The following is a 23,196-nucleotide window of genomic DNA, read 5'->3' as shown; positions in this document are numbered from 1 at the left end:
GAATTTGATTCAATCAAATGACTACTTAGTCTCACTGACCAAAACCTTGATAACATGAAAGAACCCAAAAATAATACTTTGATGATATTTTAGGAATTTCTAACACTAAAGGTTTGAAAAGGGAAGAGACCAGAGACAGGAGAGATGATTAAGGAGCATGTCATCTAATGAACTTAAAATTAAGGAGTATCCATGAAATCCAGTTGAACCCCAAAATATAAAATGCAAGAGACAAAACAAATATTTTACACCTATGGTACTGAATTTTGGAAGGCAGGTAAACTTTTCCCCACTCTCTTCCCTCAAGCAGTCCTTGGGGAAGCACTCGCAGGAGGAGTCCTCCCTGCTGAGACTGGCAAACGAAATAGTACATGAAGAAATACTGACCCAAACCAGCTCCGTCATCTGTGCCACACACCCAGGCAGACCCTTCCAGCAGGCCACTGCTGGAGAAATCATGAGCACGTCACACACTTTGAGCCCTCCCAAGCAACCCTCTCCCTGCTGCCCTTCTTTTTACCTTCCTTATGGCAGTGCAGGCAAGAGTAAGGAGAGGCTGAATCTAGCATCCATGTGTTCGTCGCTTCTGACGTAGGCATGCAGCTTCGCCTTTGGCTCTGCCCTGCTTCAGCTGTACAAACACCAGATACTGCTACCTTTCTTTACCCGTGAGGTAGCTTTACACTTATACTTAGGATTAACCAGCTCTTAAAAAAAAATAAAAATAATCACCATTCACTGCTGGAGACAGAGTGATATTAAACTCCACTGGGAACAAAAAATGAGGCTGTTATTGGAAAGAGAGCTGCACGCAGCTGCTGGGCGAAATCCTGAGGATGCAAGGCATAAAACCAGGCTGTTGGTGACAGCAGTTTTCAGCATATCCTCTGTGGAATTGGTTAAAAATGTTCAAATCACAGAGTTAATGCAGCTTCAAAATGTGACATGTTTTTTTCTGCAAACATTTCCATGAAATACTTTCTGTTCTCCATCTAGTTCTCCATCTGCACAGAAGGGGGGTTGCTGTGAATATCCCCGAGCAGTCATAACTAACCTTCACTTTCTAGCTTCCCTCTCCTCGAAATTTGTCCTATCAAGCATGTGATTATTTGGTTTCAAGCTGATTGAAAAGGCCTGTATTTAAATATTCAGGACTCGTAAAAGAGCCTAAGAATTAAGGGAGGAACTAACATCAGCCTGTCCTCAGTGGAGAGTGACCTCTGCAGGATGGCAGCACCAAAGGGTAAAAGCTCTGAGGTCAAAGACGACAAATCTCTTCCCCCCATCCCCCCGCAATAACTTAAAATAAATAAAATAAAACCTGAGCAGCATTAAACAAATATCAAGTGAAAAGACAGTCCCCATTTTCAGTGTACTGTTTGCAGTATGAATCCCCTATAATGAAAAAGCACACTTCTTAAATTGCAGATCCTAAATATCTATAACTTCCAAGCAAACCTGCTTGACTTCAGTTACTTTTGGAAGACCAGAAATTACTATTACTGGTGTGCTACACTCCCATTACCAAGAATGAGTGTCCTCTGATCTTTTCTGTGTCTGGGTGGTGAAAACTTCTACCTTTTTATGCATTTCTTTAGCCAGCAAAGCTTATCTGGATGCTCCTTTTTTTTCCTCTCGCCCTTCACTGATTTCTGCTGCTATCTTCCTACAAATTAAGGAAGATTAGAAACATTTTAACAGTACTGGAAGATTTCCATTATTTTTCTTCAATGCAAAAGAGTCATTAAAAGAAATAATTGCAATATGCAGAGAGATGTAAATCTAGGACCATTCAGCATTCTAATGAAAATGGAATCCCAAAGGTCTATGTTATATGCTTCTAAACCAGGCTCCTCCTGTTTTATGGAAAAAAAGCCCAATACCACACCAATCACAGCATTTTACAGTTACTATAGAGTTAAACAAAAGGGCCACTGCAGTTGCAAGCAGCTGAAACAAAGCATTCAGCAATACATGACAGCTAAAGTCAAGCTCATCCTTCTTTCCTCCTCTTATTAAAATGCAATGCACATGAGAAATATTTTATTGTCTGCTTCAGAAAGTTCATAATAGTCAGTTTGAAATTTATAAGCACTAATAAGCTAACAAATCCAGTTTATCCTCCTGTTCACCATTAGTGTTGATGAGATCCAAAAATGGGAGATAAGAAAAAAAACCCACAGATGTAATAAAGTAAAATCAAATGACTCACCTTGGGTACCAAGAGCTTGTGGGGAGAAAAAAGGCTGAAGCTTAATGCATGAAACATTGCAAAGTAAGATGATTTTTTTTTGTTTTCCTGCATGGGACATACTGCTATAGCCACAAATGAAGGAAAGTACATAGAGCATAAGAAGGTGGGGTATGATTTTAGTAAGAATTGCACACAAATGTGACATAAAACACAAGCCATCTAAATTTTATGTAACTGTGACAAATTGTTATAGCTAGCCTGCATTTACAACAGTGCCAGCAAGAGCATATTTTTTCACTTTTAATGAGCATTATTACAGCATACAAGGTGGATTCAGCCCCTTTTCTCAATGCATTCAATATTTGGCAAACGTATTATTTAATATCTTTATAACAATATAATATGCATTAGATATGTATACTTCACAATATACAGAAATCCTTCAGATATTGATCAAGGTGAGGTAACCTCCCTAAAATCCTCTGTGCTGCTGCTGCTCGAGTCAAAGACAATGTTTCCTCATTATTTTGCTGCAGCAAGTTCCAAAATCCTACTGGAGTGACCACCTCCCTGACACTGCGTCCCCGTGGGTTTATTGCAGGGAGGTCAGACTGCACATTGAAGGTCCACCTGAGGCACCTCAGTCCTGCCTCTACGGGAGACTTGGGCTTTTTGCTCAAGACAAAATTCACCCACTTGCCATGGACTAGAATTTCCACGGACTCCACTTTCCATGGACTGTATTTCAATATACTTTAGCAATCTCTACAGTGCTGTGAATTGTCCCCTCAACACTCTCCAGAGACCCTGCCCTGGCTTTTCTTCTGCCAGCTACAGAGCAAAATGTAAAAGTCCTAAGTTTACCAGATAAAACTTAAGCAGCACAACCCAAGTGGACCAGCGATGGCAACAGCAAGCTGAAGGATGGGTGGTGCTGAGATTCGCTGTCAGACCAGTGTGACTGGGGAGAGGGTGGCTCTGTGTGTCCATGAGGGGACGCGCTGCCGGCAGCCTGGCTCCAGCCCTGGTGCGCAGAGGCAACAGGAGACCCAGCTGAGCAAGTCGCAGTCATGATGTGCAAGGCAGAGGTAGTAGCTACGCCTGCTAAGGCATGCCAGGGAATAATTTACTGCTCTCCAACCAAAACCACAGCAAACGCTCAGAGCATCACCAGGCCTGATGGTGAAAGAAGGGCAGACCGCTGTGGGACTCGGAACTACTTGTAAACCCATCTCACCGTGCACTCGAGAGCCACCACCACCCACCACAACACCGCTGAATGCCACACTGCCAAACACCACGGCGGCAGCGGCAGCTAACGAGACTGTGTTTATGTGAGCCTCTGTGGTGTGGATGCAGCATTGGGCCATAGTAAAAAAAAAAAACAACAAAACTAAAACACGCTGCCCACCAAACCCAGCTTCCTACTCCCTGCAGTAACGTTAGCAACTGAATTTTTCTCACTCAACTTTGTAGTTGTCTGCCAAGAAGACAGGGAGACCAAAAGGTATCCACCATTCATCCTGATTATGCTGAAGAAGCTCAGCAACCCACTGGACTAACCCAAGGCAGCTTTCACCATGCCGCAAGACTAGTATGAGATTTAAAAAAAAAAGTTACATGCATCTCAATATTTTTCACCAGAATGTGGGAACAAAATAAAGCAACACTGAAATAAAGGCAAAACCATGCATGAGGCCAGTAAGAAACTCCTTTCTAAAAACTAAAACCAAAAGCTTCAACTCTGCAGACATTTTGCAAAAGCAGAAACACTGTCTGATCAAAAATATGTTGCAAGTAATTTGCCTTGCTCTGCTCCATGTCCCTTTTACAAAATGTAGTTCCTGTTGACAACACCTCTTTTTTACAGTCCTGGTGTTTTTCTGGGAGGAAAGACACTATGAGAACAATCATAGAATCATAGAATCATAGAATCACAGAATCACAGAGTGGTTTGGGTTGGAAGGGACCTCAAAGATGATCTAGTTCCAACCCCCCTGCCATGGGCAGGGACACCCTCCACTAGACCACGTTGCCCAAAGCCCCATCCAGCCTGGCCTTGAACACTTCCAGGGAGGGGGCATCCACAGCCTCTCTGGGCAACCTGTTCCAGTGCCTCACCACCCTCACAGTAAAGAATTTCTTCCTAATATCTAATCTAAATCGACCCTCCTTCAGCTTAAACCCATTACCCCTTGTCCTGTCACTACACTCCCTGATAAACAGTCCCTCTCCAGCTTTCCTGTAGGCCCCTTCAGGTACTGGCAGGCCAGTATGAGAAAGAAAGACAGTATGAGAAAGAATTTCTTCTAAGTCTTGAACTCAGGAGTAATTTGCTTTGTTCGCTCCTCACTCTTGCTCTTCTTCCACGCCCCCAAATAGATAACCTATCAATACTTAAACAGGAAAGCAAGGAGGAGTGGGAATGTCTTTGTAATTGTGGTCTTTTGCAAATGTATTTATTTTTTTCCCCAGTGTGTTTATTTTTAACTGCTTTAAACACTCAGCAAAATCATGTAATTGCTCCCAGACCTGGCCTCATGGTGGAGGCACCTCGCAGGGCGGCGAGGCCGGGCTGGCAGTGTTCGCAGCTGCAGCAGGGCTGAGTGTTCACAGGGCTTGCCCGGTGCGGGACGGCGTCTCCTGCACCCATCGCCGCCAGCAGCGAGAGCTGTGTCCACATCTGGGACAGCAGCAGATGCAGCGTCTTCTGCACAGAAATGCCTGAAGAGGGAAGTCCTAGGTTTGCCTGCGCCGAGATGCATTTCATGGTGGGTGTCATTTCCAGCTGGAGGGTTGGTGTTGAGGGCAGAAGGGCACCACAGCTGCAGTGGCTTCTGCCAGACATGTCGCCTGTGCTTTTTTTTCTTCAGGTCCCAAATATATACTAGGAGATTCTCCCACCCTCACCATGGTCCGCTTTTCCTCCCCTTCTCTGTCACACAAGCTTTTTGCCATCTCAAAGGCTGGCGCCTCTTTAATAAGACATGAGGTCTTAGCACTGGGCTTTCACAGTGGCATTTACAGGAATCAAAACACAAAATATGCAAGATATAAACAGAAAGAAAAAAGGGGAATGACACCTTCCGCAAGAGCACACTGTCAGCCTGCTGCAGTGGTCTCTTCCAGGTTAAAGCCGAGCTGCGCCTCTGTTTTTCATCCCACTTAAACTTGTCACTGCCTTGCTTTCTAGCTTTCTAGGATCGCGCTGGATGTGGTCGCTGATGCACTCTAAGGGATTTTTTTGTGGGCATCCTACTATTAATAGAGCAATTTGCTTCCCCTGCAGAATGTATCTACTTGAATGCCGCTCACCAGGGAGGCAGCTTGGGACAGAGCACGCAGCACCTTGGTGCTCTGCAACCCTGCCAAAATTACCTTCCCCAAACTGACAGGGTCAGAGCTCTTCCTTGCTGTCATTGCTACACCAGTCTGCAGAGAAAGAAGAAAAAAACCCATGAACTCTTGCAGCTAGAGTTGCTGGAAAGCTGGAAAACGGCATCTCTACTGGCACCGGGTTGCAATCTCCAGAACAGGAGTAGTTGAATTCATGCCACATGGGAAAAAAACAAATCCAAAAGACAAATTGCATTAGCCCAAAAGTTTAGGTTTTCTAAATGGAAAAGCTCAGAAAATTCTCATTTTTCTTGAAAAATGCCTCCTTTTTCTTAAGAACTTGTCCCAGTGCCCTGCAGCATTCAGCAGAAGGTTCTCAGTAACAGTGAGGGTCCCTGACGCCACACTGCCCTCCAAGGGGACACCTGAGACCACGAGGATGGCTGGACATGGTGACCTTTTCCCTCCCACCACACAAAACAGCCTTCTGGCTGAGACATGGTAAGCAGCAGTGTCACTTTTTCTCCAATAAAAGGCAAAACTAAAGGCAGTTCAAATGCCACATAGGCCAGGGAAAATGTGATGTTTCTAAATTGAGCAAGACTTTAAGACGCATTTAATTTTTTTTTTTTTTTCAAAATGTTTGAGTTTTGACAGACATTTACAGATTTCTCTTTTGCTTCCCAGGTTGCGACCACCCCTGACTGAACTGCGGGGGGCTTTGCCTTCCCCACAGGATGGGGAACCAAAGAAGCAAGCAGGAGGGTAGCTTTCTCCAAGAGCTCTTTTTAAAGTCCTCTTTGGTATTCAGAAAGCCACACTTCATGCTGATGACAGGCATGGGTACAGGTTACTGCAGGTTGCCTTATGCTACAAATATCCCCTGATTTTAGTGGGATTTTTTTAAAAAAAAAAAACCCCAGTATTTTCTACAGTGGCTTGTAATCTCAGAGTCTACAAAATATAAAATATAACCAGCATCTCTTCTCAGTCTGTTCCATGTTCATTAGGAAGGAGGATAAAATATGCAGTCTATAAATTCAAGTCAGCATTAGTATGCGCTTTGCTACTGTTCTCGTGATCTTTCACTGGACAGTGTTATTCCTGAATTAAATACTATTTTTAAAAGGAACCTGTTGTTCTCTTTAAAATGTCATGCATTCTTTTAATGCCATATACCAACACTGAACAATGAAAACCATTTTATCCTTCTGGAACTCATACTTTGAAAACTTAGTTCTACAAAAATAAGTTATTTGAAAAAAAATTTTCATCAGAGGTTTTGAATTCTAATAGGTTCCTAACGTTCATCTACCCTATTTCTGGGCTACAGGTACTACGGGAGCATGTTCCCATGAACAGATAACGTATTTTCACTGGAAAGCCTGCTTATTAGAAGGAGATTATCTGATAAATAAAAATGTTCCACAATTATACAGTAATTAAGGAAAAACTTAAAAATTATTATGACTTGCCTGTATCAAAATGGTTTAATTTTATCAAAATAAAACACAGCTAAAAGCATATTTTCTCTTGAAATATTGAATTTTTAACTTTTCATACCAGTTGAAAGAAAAGTAGTGCTACAGAAGGCACACTTCAAACTTCTGGCAGCTGGAAAGCCAACCCTGCTTTAAATGCGTCAAGTTACAGGCATCCCAGTATATCCTTTCATAGGACATTAAACCATGTACATCCTCACTGAAAACTTGCTCCCTACCTCTCATATCAAGTTTTGTAGCTTCCAGTAAATGAGTTCATTATACTTTTTTTCAGATAAGTTAAAAGTCAAGGTCTGTCAGAGATCTCTCCAACCACACGCAAAGATGCGATCGTGGCAGTGGGTTCAGTCTCTTACTAGCCAGACTAACTGTGCAAACAAGGAGACGCTGTGCAGCAGAGGTGTTAAATGGACACAAAGCAGAACGTCCATATGGCCATCAACATTTCCGCTCTATTCCTCTAACCCTCTAGAATTTACTTTCACAGTTAAGTTTCAAAAGCCTGTGGCAATACTAGATTTGCTGCACAGGGTACCCATCCCGCTTTGCAGCTTAGGTGGTCTGCCCATCCAGAGCGAGCAGCAAGCGGTGTCGTACAAGAATGGCAAGATCACCGTACATTTCCGATGAAAGAGATGACCTCATGTAGGTCAAAGCTACAGAGAACTGGACCCACCTGGGGACACTTGGTGGCAAAATGGATCTGAATTGCAACCGTGTGAGTACCTGCTTGCTTGTCTTTTTTACTTGAGGAAAATAAAATTTAGGCTGATTTAAAAAAACCCCAAAATGTCAAACTTTTCTCATTGAAGTTAAAAAGGAAAGCATCCCATAGTTTTACTGCAAGTCAAAGAAAATATTAAAATTTGCACTGAAATGGCTGTTCCCTGGGCGTGTTCTCTAACAGCACAGGAAAGAGAGGGCAGCAGCTGTGGTGGTGGCAAGGTGCTAAGCTGCTGTAAGTTACAAGCTGTTGTAAGTACATAAATAACCATCTGGGTCAGGTCTGGATCCAGGGCAAGTGCCCTAACCACCAGCGTGTTGGCACTCTCACCCTTTATTCCTGGGGCTCACCAAATATCTAAGTCTTTTATTTTATTGTTTAAAAGGAACAGGATCAAAAGGAGAGACAAGGAGTAATATACCCCCAAATAGCCTTTATTTTGCAGATCACATTACTCTCTTAAGAGATGATTGATGTGGCTTCAAGTCCTTTTGGCCTTGAACCCATTCTTCATTATCATCTTCCAATCACAGAGTAATTGGTAAAAGCAGAAGAATTACCACTTTAGCCTGAAACCTTTTTCCATCCAAACCTATTCAGCCAATCATCCCAAATTTCCAAATAGTTTCAGGATGACAGAAACCACTTTTTTTTTTTTTAATAAAAAATGTTTAACTCTGTTCTTAATGAAAAGTTGGAATGGCTGGCTTCAATACCCTCTATAAACTGAAAAGCACATTTTTGATGGTTTACGTGGATCTACCACAGAGAATGTTAAACTCCATAAAACCCATTTTCAGGTTAAATGTAAGGTATTCTACTCCTTGCTAAGATGAAACAAAATGACCAAGAAATTTAACGTAGTTAAAGTTTTTGAATTTTTTTTTTAGGGATTCCCTTCCTAGGCAGAATCAAGGGTTCATTACAAGAGTTAAGCAGTTACTGTGTGTCAGCTGATGTGCAGTAACCTCTTCATACATATGCTTAGACCCAGATAAATGCAAAGTAATACGACTTAAATTATCGTACTTTCACTGCAATCTAAACTAAATTGAATTACTCAGTATTTGCCATGGGCGAGGAACATGTGCACAGCCTATTACAAACAGCTTCTTTACTAAAATACAGTACACTACTAAGCAGCAGTAATATGATTATGCAACTGACACCCAACCTGTCCATTGCAACACTCCCAAACTCATTGTTTCATTAAGTTTTAATTGCTTTTCTGGACTGTAAATGCAATATTTAAAAGCTATAATGCTCCTGTAATTTATTTCTCTTTCCTTACTACATTACTGATATATACTACAAAAATTCACTGGAGTTTCACAAAATTTGTGCTTTGCTATTAAGGAAGAGCATTTAATGTGGCAAAGCGTACAATTACAAAGTCCCCAGGAAAATTTTCATTTAGCAAGATGACTGTAAATACAGAAATCTCATTACAAAGAGTTGTTTGAAACTTATACCAACCAGATCATGACAAAAATTGCTAAATGCTAATTTGATTCATACCCTGTTTTTAGGGAGAAGGCTAGTCTTGCAAAAGATGCCAGTTACTCTAACTTCAGTCTTGCACATGCCTCTATGTGGAAAAAAAACCCACTAAGGAGGGCTTGAATTTTGCTTCTAAGCAGGTAATGGTACAGGAAAAGATGGAATGAAAAAGAAAAGGGAACATGTTGAAATTATTAAAGCAAAATGGTCATAGGGAATTGCCAGAAAAACAAACAGTATAAGTTGAAAGATGTTTTTTAAAGACTGGATTCTCTACCCCATTACAAAATTGAGTGTTTTCTGATGGATAAAGAACATTTATAAGAAACAGCCCTCCCGTACACTGCAGCATGGCAGTCAAAAGCAGAACAGGTCTTGAGGAACAGAGTAAGCCTTCTCCTTTGAAGGATCTCAAAAAAGACTGGATAAAACACACATAGATGTTACTTTCTTTGTTCATTTGTTAATACTCGTACACAAACATAAATACTTTGCAAAGTTTGCCAATGACTCCTTCAGCTTCCTGAGAGTCCAAACTGTACAGCAAAGTTGTCCTCTGGCAGGCGTTGCAGATTTCTTATTTCACGTTCTACATGTAACATCATCAGCAGAGTTACTGCTCACAGAAAATCTTTCTGCAAAGGCAATCATCTTGCCAACATACATAATTTTAGCACTACTCATGCAATAGCTGGTAGTTTAGTCTTAATTGGTTGTAGTCTTAATATCAGGAGTAATGTGAATCTACCATTATGGGAAAAGTTCTATCAGCTACTTCAGAGAAAATATGAAAAAAAAAATGCTATTGGTTCCATATCAAAAGTAAAGAAAATGCTTTCCTTCCTTGCTTTTAGATTTCACTTCTAAAAGTCTAATGCACAACACGGGGCTGCTAAGAACTTAAGCCCAAGCCCTTGCACACTTTGAGCCAGGACCTTATCAATGGATACAGTGGTTACCCATGTAGGACAGGTAGCTTTTGCTCCACCAGAAAAAAACGCTCGTGGTCAGAAGGGTCTGACTATGCTTCCTTCCCCTAAGGCCCTACATGCTGATGGGGCTGTGTGTGGGTCCGCAGAGGGGATCACTTGGCAGGAAGCAGCCCCTCACACGTGGTCTGATTCAGGATGCATTAATGCTCCTTAGAGTTAAATTTCAGAGCTTGGGTCCATAAAATAAACTTAAATGCAATATGTTAACAAAAAGTTAGATTTTTACATTAACAGGATACATATAATGCATTTGCTATGAAAATAAATCTCTTTGAGTGAACCAAAAATGCCCTTATTTCTAATAATAGGAGAGAAAATTACAGTTGGCAAACTTGAGAGACAATTAAGCCAGTGTTTCAGAGAACTCCAAATCACTGCCAAAACAAATATTCAGATAAAAGAACACAGCTTCCACTCCCTGCTTCCTTATTAATTGTGTTTTCTTCTCTAGCCATTACAAATAGGTTTGTAAAATAAACTCCAAAAATATATTGGTCTCTGTTTTTTGATTTGCACTTGATTGTTGTTTCTGAGGATGCTACCAACTGCTGAAGAAGAAAGGATTGCACTAATATTCACTCTATAAATAATGTCATTAAAAAAAAAAAAAGAAAAGCCGCAGCACAGCGAGGTTAAGTGAGGACAATGTGGGAAATTCACGCTATAAGGGACTGTGAGGCCTCTCACTTGGCTTTCCAAGTGTAGGATATTCATCGCATTTTATTAGCTGATTAACGAGGTGTGTGGCAATTCATCTGGAGCTACTAAGGTCCTTTGATCCACCCTTCTTGCAAGCATTCCCCCTACCAGACAAAAAACGTTCTTTGTGGCTAAAATCCCGCTGTGTCCAGCGGGACAATGCTGTTGGGGGCCAGGCTGGAGACTGGGGGCACATCCCCCCACGCCAGGGGGAGAGGTCCAACCATCCACCCTGCAGGACCAACCACTCGCCCTCCGGGGTCAACCCGAGGGGCCGTCCCCCACCCGCTGGACCTGATTCAGGGCACACGGCTCCTGCCAAAGCACACGGAAGCTGGCAGTGTGCTTTCTGCACGCCCACCCACGTTTCTGTGCGGCTCTGAGGAGTCTCGCCACCCCCTGTCTTGATGGGACAGGCAGCTGTTGCATGGGTGTTCCTGAACATACATGCTTGCTTTGGGGAAGCCCTCAACCTGCAAAAGCCCTCTTTGCCCTTGCACGCACATGTATCGCTAACTTCAATACGAGCAATTCAAAGCTTTTTTTTTTGCAGCTTTAGAAGGATACTAAATAGTACAGTCTAAAGCAGGAACTCTTGAAAGCAGGAAATGTCACAAAAAAGGCAGTTTTTCATTAGTGTTCTCTCTTCTGCCATCTTCACTTTAGACCAAAACCCTAGAAGCTGTCCTCATCTAGTGGCTTTGGAAGCCAGCTCCAAGCAACAGGGAACAGACGATGACATGAATCCGGAGGGAGCAGGGCAGGAAGGAGGCAGGAAAAGTGGTGTGATAAGAAGTACCATCCTGATTAAGAGAAGAGTACAGTGTCTCTGGAGAGCAGCTGGGATCTCCATCTGTACCAAACAAATGGAGACATGACAGTTTCACAAAGGTCTCTGAGATTGGATGAGGCAGTCCTCTATGCCAGCTGAGCATCAGAGCAACTGCTGATGAGCTTTACAGTCAAATATCATCCAGAACTGAATTCTGTTTTCTTGTGCAGTGAGCGTGCTTCTGCTTTTGTAATCAAGAACCTAAATTTTCTAGAATAATCCTACCTTACTTTAATCTTCTTCCGTAGTAACAGGGTGATCTCAGAGGAATCAGCGGCACTGAAACACTGAGCTCATCGGGGAGCGTGCATACATTTTGGGAGGGACCCAAGGGCCTATGCATAACCATCTAGTGCCACTTCAAATGCACTTTAGGATACGTGAGACTTCCCGGGGAGCTAGCAGAGTGACACAGGCCCTGTGCTGGACTGCCAACAGGTGGGACAGCCAAGGTCACCTCAACTGGCACCAAACACCTATGAACCCCAGCTGTCCCTTTATGAACCCCAACTGTCCCTCTCAGCGCCAGGGTCACCCAAGAAATGAATTTGAATTCCCAGAAGACGAATATGCATTTTTCTCTACCAAACCAGAAAGGGCATTTTAAGAACAAAAATCTACTTGTGGCAGGTCTAAACCTGCACCCTTTTAGCAAACAGCAGCTGGTGGAGAAATACCTTATGAGTTAAAGTTTACCTATAATCATCATCACGAAGCTGTTCAGTAAGACGGAGGCAAAAAAAGGGAACTCCAGTGGCATCCTGAAGGACAGGGCTCTTCCGAGGAGGAAGGACTGCGGCTGCTCCTGGCTCATCTGGAAGGCGACACTTGCCGCAACTTGCTCTGCCGGTGAGCTTTTCAGCCCACTAACTGGAAGTTGATACTGCTGTTAAGGATTAAACTCATAAAACTAAGTTTTATGGGTACCTAGCTTTAATGGAGTTCCCCACTCCCAACGGCACCGACCAGCCTGTCACAGTTACTATGCGAATCATTTTAAGTACAAGCCGCGCGCAGGTCTCAACGACGCGCAGTTCAATGGTAACTTTCTGTTAAGAAGTCACATGTACAGACTAAAACAATAAAGAGACTGCAGTGTTAAAGATTTACATATAGTAATGAACAAAAAGCAAATGCATTAGAGGAATTTTCTCAGAAGTGCATCTTATGCTGTGTTTTCTAATAGTAAGTACTAGGTGATAAAATGAAGCCAGCAGGAAACAGCGCTAACAGCCATTTCCAAACAGAGATTTCATTTACTCAGTCCTGGCCTGTGTCAGATTAAATTCTTTTCTTAAATAACACCCAAAATGACCTTTTCCAGAGTGATTAAGACAGCAAAGGAAGCAATCTGAGGAACAGGGAAAAAAATATCAAATAAGTGGGCAGATGTAGATGAAATGGGGCAGTTCCTCCACGCTGTTTCCAGACTGCAGCAGCGATTGGCCTTGATGGTGTTGGCTTTCTCTGATTTTTTGTCTTCCCTGGGTGATGAAGGGCAGGGAGAGGGGCAGGCTACACTGTGCCTCTGGGGACAGGCTGATGCTGCTCCCTTTTCCAACTTGTAGAGTATTTCCCGCAATTCCCACCATCATTTCCTTGAGACACAATGTGACATTTCCTTTAGAAAATCTCCTTTGCATCAAACAGATGCCTCTTCTGCTGAAGTCAGTTAATTGATATTCCCTTGGCAAGCTACAGAGTAGCATGAGGCAACACCTAATTAATCTGTTCTCAAAAAGGCAAAATTTATCTGTAATTCTGGTCTGGGTTTATTTGCGAAGACCTGTGCTGCTCTTCAAAGTCACAGGTAACAGAAGCCTCACTCTCCGTGGCATGATGTCCTGGTGGGAGGCTCAAAGCAGCTCTGTGCTGTCACGAGCAACCAAACACCCTTTTTTAGCCAAGGCCTCTGCACCAGGAACACTGGGCGCATCTTCAGGAGAGAGTTAACACTTGACCGCCTTGTTCTTCAGCTCCTGCTGATCTCTCTAAATTGGAGAGGCATGGATTTGATGGATGGACCATTCAGTGGATAAAGAATTGGCTGGATGGTCATACCAAAGAGTTGCAGTCAACGGCTCAATGTCCAAGTGGAGACCAGTGACGAGTGGCGTTCCTCAGGGGTCGGTATTGGGACTGGGGCTGTTTAGCATCTTTGTCAGTGACATGGACAGCGGGATCGAGTGCACCCTCAGCAAGTTTGCCAATGACACCAAGCTGTGGGCTGGAGCACCTCTCCTGTGAGGACAGGCTGAGAGAGTTGGGGTTGTTCAGCCTGGAGAAGAGAAGGCTCCGGGGAGATCTAATTGCGGCCTGCCAGTACCTGAAGGGGCCTACAGGAAAGATGGGGAGGGCATAAAGGGCAAAAATATTTGAAAGGCAAAAAACCCACAAAACACCTTGAAATTAATCTCATTCAGCCTGAAATAAATGTATTTGTTGATTATCATCCAGGATTCACTGAAATAATTTTGTGGACTTGACTCCAAAGGAATTTTATATGAGTTTCTGGACATGCTGACAAACCAGGAACATCCTGGGCTCACGTTCAACACTATCGATTTCCATTGCTGCTGGCATGAGCCAGAGATGCTAGGATGTTAAAAACAGCACGGCTACATGTACAAGCATTCCCAACAGTGCTTACAAAAAGGCACTACCAGAAACAATTGTAGTTACTAAATATATTCAGTAAAACTCGCAAAGCACACAAAAGCCAGCCTGGCAATGGCAAAACGCCTGCTTAGTAACTGGATCCGCTCTGAGATTGTCCTGGATGTCACTCGGCTTACAGGAAAGTGACATCCCATCAGTGGAGGGGAAGAAGACAGGGAGGTGGGTGGATTTTTTTTATTGTGTAATTTTATTTTTTTATTCTATGATTGTAACTTTATTTTGAGATCAAACTGATTGTCTAATGACTCTTCCTAGTTTGAAAAGAGGATCCAGGAAGAGATGTGGCCAAACAGAGGCAACTGTTGCATTCCATCTCTGATAAGCTCCCAGCTGCTAAAAGCAGTGCCTGCATGGTGGGAAGCCCCGGTGCACCCCCGGACAGGCTGAGCCCCTCGCATCCTTCATGCCTTACGCTGCCGGCAGGGACACCAGGCTTGGGGACGCTTCCAGCCAGGGTGCGCTCAGGGCATCTCTCTTGGTAGGCACCATGCTACCTTGACATGAAGCCAAGAGGTCCATGAGGAATGGCAGGGCTACCAGCAGCTGCCTGCTGAGGTGCACCGGGAGCAGAGGGGGACCTGCCTGCCCCTCTCTTCTACCTGAGGTTGATTTCTACAAAAAAAAAAAAAAAAAAAAAAAGGGGGGGGGAGCACCTACATAGAATTACATAGAATTTAAGAGGCACTAGCCCCCAGAAAGGGGGTGGGGGAATATGAAGAAATAATAGTTGAAAAGGCAAGAGAAAAAAAAAAAAACAAAACCAAAGCTGAGTCCAAGATATTGCAAGATGAATGCATTTGCAATCAAAGCCAGATTCTCCACTACTCCTCAGCAAAAATCAGGAGAGTTTACAACACTTTCAGGAGAATCAGTCCACCAGCCTGTGCTAAGGGCACCCAGCCCAAAGTTTTGCAATTCTTTATCTGCTGTTCGTAAATGACTTGTGATTTATTTCTCCAGCAAGCAGAAGACAGGCCAAACTAAAAATAAGTTTTGTGAACAAAACCACAGAATTCCATTCAGATCTTCGGCACTTGACAATTTTTAGGCTACAGTTCCAAACCATCTCTTTTTCCTTCAGCACAAAGAAACAGCAAAATATTTTGCTGATGTGAGGTCACATAATACATATGTTTGATAGATGTACATAAATACATCCATTTGTCCCTACCACAGGGTATGTTTAAAACACTGTGTTTAGAATAACATCGGGATGCCTCATTTTCAAGCAAGAAAATCCTAAATGATTAACATGGCGAAACATACTACTCGCCACCCAAAGCTTTCTCTTCCACCTCTGCCCCCTCCCTAAATTGAGCAAATATGGTTACTTTTAGTTTCCTTCGGAGGTTGTGCCAAGAACTGAGAAGCAGTAGGAACAGAAGTCTTTCTCTGTAGATTTTCATCAAAACAGTATACTTTCAAGCACAATGGTGTGCCATTATTTTTAAAGATTTCAAAAAAGAAAGCATCAGGGTTATTGTATAATAAAACTTCCACGAAACCTGGGTCCTTGTGCAGCAGTGACCGTGTCAGTCAATATGTGCTGCTAGGTCTTTCCTCCTAAAGAAACTCTGTTTAACTTGCTGGGATGGCTACTTTAAATGTTTTAATTGGATAAAATGACAAAACCTCTAATTATAGGTTTGCCTTTAAAATCACCATACAGAAAGCCAACCTTGCCTGCTGTTCATGCACCCCTTCTGTCATCAGTTGATGTGACGATGTGACGACAAGCCCCAAATGCTTCTACACTTTTCACATGTGCAGAGCTCTTGGCCCTGAAGCATTTACAGCAGGCTCCACACAAAACACTGGCAAAAAGGGGGAGCGATACAGATTCTTCCATTTTCGGGCCAGTTTTCCAAGGGAACAGGGCTAATGCCCTTTTTCCTGCCTGTCGGTCCTCCCGTAGCAGCGTTTGGGGCGAGCACAAGCCACATTCCACAGGAGGAGAGAGGTCTGACAGGGGGTGCGTTGTGTTCCCACCAACTCTGTAACATCCCTGGCTGGCGAGCAGAAGCCCAAGGGGAAAAACCCAAAGGGTTTCCCAGAGGGAAAACCCACAAAGCGAGCGCAGCACGAGTCCGTTCGACCCGCTGGGCTGCCCATCACCGTACGCGTGCCAGCCAGGCTGTCAAACGGGGAGCTGCGGGGTGCACTGCCTGTTCGCCCCCCCGGCAGAGGACGATGCCGGCTGTATGGTACTCGCACAGGGGAGGAGGGGAGGAGGACTACCAGAAACGTTGGGGCAACAAGCGAAGCAGCTGAGGAGGAGGAAGGCAAGACTTAGGAGACTTCTTTTCCTCATGAAACAGCCTGTTGTTTTATTATATATAAATAATATATATATTTTATATATAATAGAGCAAAGCCCTGCTCTTTTAGTCTTTGTCCCCGCAGCTCTGCACGCTGTGAGCAGCCAATTAAGAACTAAAATCACAGCTGTTAAAAGCAGGTGGGTGTGGGCATATGTGTGCACCCCCAAGGAGCACGGCGCTGGCACCAGCAACGTCCAGTCCCACCAGACGCGTGGCAGCAAAAGAGAGTGACTGCGCGTGCCTGTGAGCCAGGGAGACAGACGGACGCCCAGGGGTGGTGGGCTGGATTTGTTCATTAAAGCGAAGCTTTTGCTGACTCCTCCACACCCGCAGCATCACAAACTCCCCGCCTGAGCTGCCAGACCTTGTCTCCTATCAGCAGACGCTGCTGCTTTACTATTTCAGTTCATAAAGCACCAATCTAGAAAGCGAAGTAAACCCCTCCCAGGTACCCGCTTCACAGGGCAGCGCTCACTCAGCCACAGTTTTCCTCTGTCAAACATGGTCGAGAAAACTACCTGACAACCTAAACCCTCTCTCCCTCTTCACTGTGTTCACCTCGCTGCATTTCGGGAGTTGTAACTGCAGCTGCACCCCAGACCAAAGAGGCACCCCGTGGCAGTGACGGCTGGCAGGAACCCCCAGCGTATTTCCCCGTCGATGGGAAGCCAGTCTCTCCCTGGAGGGTTTACAAATGAGCCCCTATTCTTGCAGAAGCCAAATGTTTCATTTTAGGCATTTTTATCTATGTAAACCAAACAGATAACAAGGAGAGCAAAGACCTTTGAAATATTTTAGAATAAATTGAAGTCCTAAAGCTTTCTACTGCACAGCGATAAGGGGCGAATTCTCACATAAGACGCCAAGGCATGCGGAGCAACTGATGTTATCCGAGTTCAGAAGAGTAGGTTTGCATACAGAGAAAGAAAGTATGCAAAAATGAGGTATACGCAGATTTAAAGATAGCTACTATATAACATCATAGAAAGCAATATGCAGTAAATTCATGCGACAGAGCAAAAAACCTAAAACAATATGAAAGCTTTATCAACCAAACCTAGAAACTATAGACTGAGGTACTGACAGAATACTTTCTGATGGCTGTGCTATTGTCTCAACCATTTATGACAGTAGTTGAAAGTTGTATATAAATACAAAACAGCACGTTCTTGTTCGACGTGGATGAAAATTATTCTCTTTTTTTTCTCAGTCGCAAAGGTGCTTATTTTTCTCATAAACAGCACATTTGGGGAAACCGGAATGTGAAAATAAATGGCTTTGTTTTGTTGCTTTGGTGTACTTAGCTTAATGAAAATGAAGCATGACTTAGTGTGAAGGTCACTGTTCAGTGTGCAGAACAGCAGAAAAATGAACAGAGTGCTGGGACACACCGACGGAAACAGGGACTTGAAATAGGTTTGAAAAATAACCCAGGGCAGCAAGATCACAGCAACACCAACATAACATGGAGGTCTGGATGGTGTCATCTCTCCGAATTTGTCACCATCCAAAGACAAGAAAGAAGGAAGGGGCAGACAGAGGCAATGCCATGGTTCAATAATGTCAATCAACTGTTCAATACCTTTCCCCTGAGTCAAACCGTATTTTCCTAACTTGCCTCCTTCACAGTGGTTTTTAAAACTTGAAAGCTGAAATTAGAGCAATCTCAGATGATGAAAAAGCAACAGAATAAACGCACCAGAAAAAGAACCGCCCATCTCCATACACCGTAACTGCAGGGGCAGGTGCTGCTGGCACACATGTATGTCTCCCCACGTCATTCTCATGCATCTGCCACTGTGGTATGCAGGCAACATTGGCCAAATTCACAAGGGCATTGCAGGTACTTTGCACAGCTCACAGGCGTAACTTAGCCCTAAACTTAACTCTTTCACTTAGTAGGGAAGAATCTAAAATGTTGTATCCCTTACGTGTTACAGTCTTCGAACACTGTCAGAGAAACGGGAAAAAGAGGAATAGCACAATAAAGCAATGGTACCTTCTAGTCTTAGCTGTTTTTTTCACCTACATTTTGCCAACCCACATGTAGGAACAAAAAACCCAAACTCAACCCCCACCACCACCATTGCTAAAAACTCCTTGGGCAAAATGTTTTCTTCTCGGAACATGCCAGTTCTTTGAGCATGAAACATTTCACCAGAAATTATCAAACCCATTCCCTTTAGGAAAGAAATCTACCTGTTTTCCCAAGCCCCTCTTACCTCCTTGACAGCTCCTAGGCAGGCGGGCCAGCTGTGCACATGGGAGACCAAAAATCGGGCTCTCAGATCTCATGACTGCCTAAGAAGCCCCACTGACTTCTATTTAAAAGTCGATATATGCCACTGCTGTAATTATTTCAAATTCATCCTGTGGGAGCACTGCCTCCAAAATTTAAAATGCCCTTTAGAAAGCATTTTTCTGCATCCTTATTCCAGTGTAAATTATTGCCATTTAGAGTGTCATTACAACACAGCACATCTGGAGGCTAAGCATTACAAAGTGAGGGCATCTGTACTCAACTACAGTCCCTAATTTCAAGGCAGTCAGTTCTTACAGAAGAACAATACAAATCTGGGCTGGTAATACTACATCACTTTTCATCGCATGGGACTGCCTAGCAAACCACGAGGACACGTGCAACACATGTGTGTCTGGGCAAGAAAGCCGTCCTATGCAGAGTGCAGCAGTCCAGAGACAGCCCCAAATCCTGCAAAGATTTAGCAGAGAAGCATCAGTTTTCTGACACGCCACTGGCTCCAGTGGAACTACTTGGTTTGAGGTACTAGTCAGCGTACAAGACCAGTCATGCACGCTTTTCCACCTGGGAAGCTAAGCAAATTTTGGAAGCCTATGACATGCGTTGCTGCCCTGATGGTCTCCAATCCTGACCCTGCCTGTGCTGGCTCTTCTTGGAAGCAGAACTGAGAGAGGCACACAAGGAGGAACAAGTGTCCTCCAATCTGCACTTTTCCTGGGGAGCAGACAGTTCTGTTTAGGTCGAGAAAAGCTCAACTCCTCAAATGGCGATTTATAAACTGTTGCGGCTTGTAGGACTAGCTTGCACGGCCTCTAACTGAACCATTTACAATTTATGTGAAGAACAACTTCAGAGGTTTAAATACTTCAGGGCAAAAGGCACAAGAGTGGAGATACTTTCATTGGTTTGCTCTAAAGCAGGTCACAAATGTCCTACTGGGAGGGGAAGCCCTTGGACAACGTCGAAGGACCTGCTGGTGCTAAGAGTGGGCTGGAGAGACCTGGAGGTCACATTTTACATTCGGATGGGGAGCCTGCTGCTCCCATTAACATCTCCCAGCCACGGCACCCGTGCCTGCACCCATACATTAACTCCTGTTACAGCCTGTTACAGCCCCGTAAACAGCACGGTGAGAAACAAACCCACGTGCCATTAGCGGCTGAACCGGGCGCCTGCGGAGGCAGAAAGCGCTGCTCCACTGGCTGGAGTAACTCCCCGGGGCAGCAGCACCTCGCAGCGACGCTTCTGCTGCCACCCTCTCCCCAGCCCTTCTGCTCCATCACCCCACCCTGCCAGGGCAGGAGGATCAGGCTGTTGGCCCTCTTTTCTCTCTGGGTGGTTTACTTACTCGTCTCCTTATTATTCACAGTCTCGTTGAAATTCCTTTCCACCCCGGAGACAGTGGTAGTGGAAACAGATGAGACAGAAAGGAAGTTGCTTTTGTACAGAGAAGGAAAGACAACGGTCTCCGTAAACAGAGCACGATATTAACAGGCTGATGCCTGACACTAAGCAAAAATAGCATCATCTCCAAGAAACACTTAATTTGTTGAAAAGATCTTCAGATATGTGAGGATCTTTGATCTTCACAATTATTCACCGGTGAAGCCTCCTGAACTACATGGCCAGCCAACACACTTCCTTTTGTGGCAGCAATGGGAACTTCTCTTTCAAAAGGGATAATCATGTGTCAAACATGTTTAAAGGCAAGAACTGACATTAAGAAGAGAAGCAGGCACAAAAATAGAGCATAATCAGTGGCAAAGTAGAAAATTAACATGTAAATTAATAAAAGCAAGGGTTTAGTAATACGGAAGTAATGAATGCCAAGCAGATTATGAAATGCTCCTTTTTTGTCAACGTGCCAGCTCCTCAAGAGAAACACAACTAGCAGTTTTGTTTCTTAAGTACCTTCCCTTGTATGTATGGAAGAAGTGATCTCAACAACTTTATACCAACCTATCAATAGTAAACCAAGCACAACGGAGCTGAGCATCATCAAAATACTTAGGTAACTGATTTTAGAAAATCTTGCTTCAAACTCTATAAAGCTCAGAGTCAAAATGCAGCTGTAAGCAGCCTGCGATACAGACCCGATCTGCACCGTGGCCAGCAGGAAAGGGACCAAGAGAGGCTTCAGCCCCTCTGTACACACCTAAACACCCTCCACCCGTTGCCAGCATTGCCAGCAGGAGAAATCACTTGAACTCCTTGCCCAAAGCACCGCAGAAGGCATAACAGAAGGGCATTAGCTCCACCAAAAGAAGCAAACAAGTGTAACTGGTGGCATGTAGCGGTTCCTAGGAAATATGAAAAAGAACCAGAAGAGGCAGTGGAGCAAAGATTCACCTTTAAACACATCTGGAAGACACACACCCACCTCAGACCTGGAGTGGGACGAACCAGATCAGTTCGTGGAAGCTCAGTATAATGATGCACAGAGAAAAACAACCAACGGAGCATCATAAATCTTTGCTTCTTCCAACCAAAAGCAGCACTGCCCCACACACAGGCGGGCACGAGGCATGAGCGCAGAGGCACAGAGCGCAGGGGGAGGCAGCCCCGGGGCTGGGATGGAAACGGCACTGGCACACCGATCACCCGGAGGTGAGCCTTCGCGAGCCAAAAGTAGAACCTCCGGCTGAGAAGCAGCTGCATCGCCTCGCCCCAAGGTTTCTGTTTGTGAACTCCTCGTTTCAGAGGGCAGCACGGCTTCTGACATACGGTTCAGTCCCGCTCTCTGTAGGGCTGCCGCTGGATTTTTAGAGGGGGAACAATTAGTCATGCTTCAGCAGTGGCTGATCCGAAGATAAATTTTCCCTCTCACAAATCGATTTTGGCTGCTATATCTCTGAAAAGCCCTAGCAAGTACAAGAAAAGGATAAAGGTGAAAAATCTGGCTTTTTGTGCTGCATATGATTTGCTGTTCTTAAAACACTGACTCTGCATTTTTAATACAGAATAGCTTTTAATAATAACCTGTAACCTGCAAAGGTTCATTTCTTCATAGCTTGTCAGAAATGCTGAAGTGTTAAAATGAATATGGTACGGAGGCTCTGAATTTTATCATTTGGATTTAACTTAATTCTTACCATGTCAATTAAAGATTTTGGTTTAAAACTTGCTTTTATTTCTCTTTTAAAAAAACCTTAAGATGGGAAATTTCAGGTTGCAAAATAAAGCACTCAGTGGTGGGGAAATGGTAAAGTGAGAACGAATTGCTTACACGCTCCTAACTGTATTCCCTTTCTCACTTGCAGTAGCAGCCTGCAGATCGGTTTTGAATGATCCCATACTGTTTCTCTAATATCGAAATATCAGAATAACGCTGTTTCTAGTCTAGCTCAGTAGTCAGAAGCATTAACTTCAAAAGGATTTCCAGTATTTTGTAAGGTTGAGTATGTGTATATATGTATTTATATATGGGGGGGGCAGCATATGTATATACATTATGCTGATTTCCTGTGGTAAGATTAGGGCCATGTTTTTTCATCCTTAGAAAAAGTCATATTCACACATGTTAGAGTTAAGAGAAAATTAACCTGGGTGCATTTTGAGTGCAATGAGATTTAAAACAGAAATTACTGTTTGTTATCTGCTTTTTCCCCTCCAAAATGTGAATCATATGATCTAGTTCCTTACCGGTACACAAATGGTTTGTTTTCTTTCTCCAGCAGAAGCTATGAATACAGTCCTTTTCTATTTCTGTTCTGTGTAAACATATTTTTCCCAGCACTTCCATATTTCAGTACGTGGAGGGTATCCTGCAAATAGCTCATCCATGAAGCCATACTGATTGCAATAAGCCATTTATATGCAGATCACTCAAGTCTGAAACCCTGCGCTTTTCATTTTACCTGTACAGTAGAACTACTGCACCCTGACCAGATTTAAACAGGACCTCAAACCTCAGAACATTCACAGCTGACTTACTTACGTATTTGTGCTACAATTCACATCTAAAATGAGACGATTAGAAGCCATAATAATAAAAGACTATTAAACTACAAAATAGTGTCAAATTGAAGTATCTTTTCACATAGGTGTATTTATCCAGCTTTAAACACATTTGTTTCCATAATTATCTCGGTGTCTGCTGTAACATAATATTTAAGCTTTCAACAGTGTTTATCAAATCAGAACGATCTCGCAAGACC

At 43.6% G+C, this 23,196-nt stretch overlaps 1 protein-coding gene across 2 annotated transcripts in view; it reads right to left on the bottom strand.

Moving 5' to 3' along the window:
* Positions 1 to 23,196, bottom strand: part of ARHGAP6 (Rho GTPase activating protein 6) — a 340,043-nt gene that overhangs the window by 251,880 nt on the left and 64,967 nt on the right. Inside the window, exon 1 of one of the 2 annotated variants that reach the window (XM_054805772.1) lies at positions 12,476 to 12,494. The exons of the other annotated variant lie outside the window; for it this stretch is intronic. The gene's annotated coding sequence lies outside the window, so the exon portion shown is untranslated. Of the gene's footprint in view, positions 1 to 12,475; positions 12,495 to 23,196 lie in introns of those variants that run through there. 2 annotated transcript variants of the gene reach the window in all.

The sequence above is a fragment of the Grus americana genome, chromosome 1 (assembly GCF_028858705.1).
Source record: "Grus americana isolate bGruAme1 chromosome 1, bGruAme1.mat, whole genome shotgun sequence".
In the NCBI taxonomy this organism is placed as follows: Eukaryota; Metazoa; Chordata; class Aves; order Gruiformes; family Gruidae; genus Grus; species Grus americana.
The sequence above is the reverse complement of the archived record's forward strand: the minus strand, read 5'-3'. Positions and strand labels throughout refer to the sequence as shown.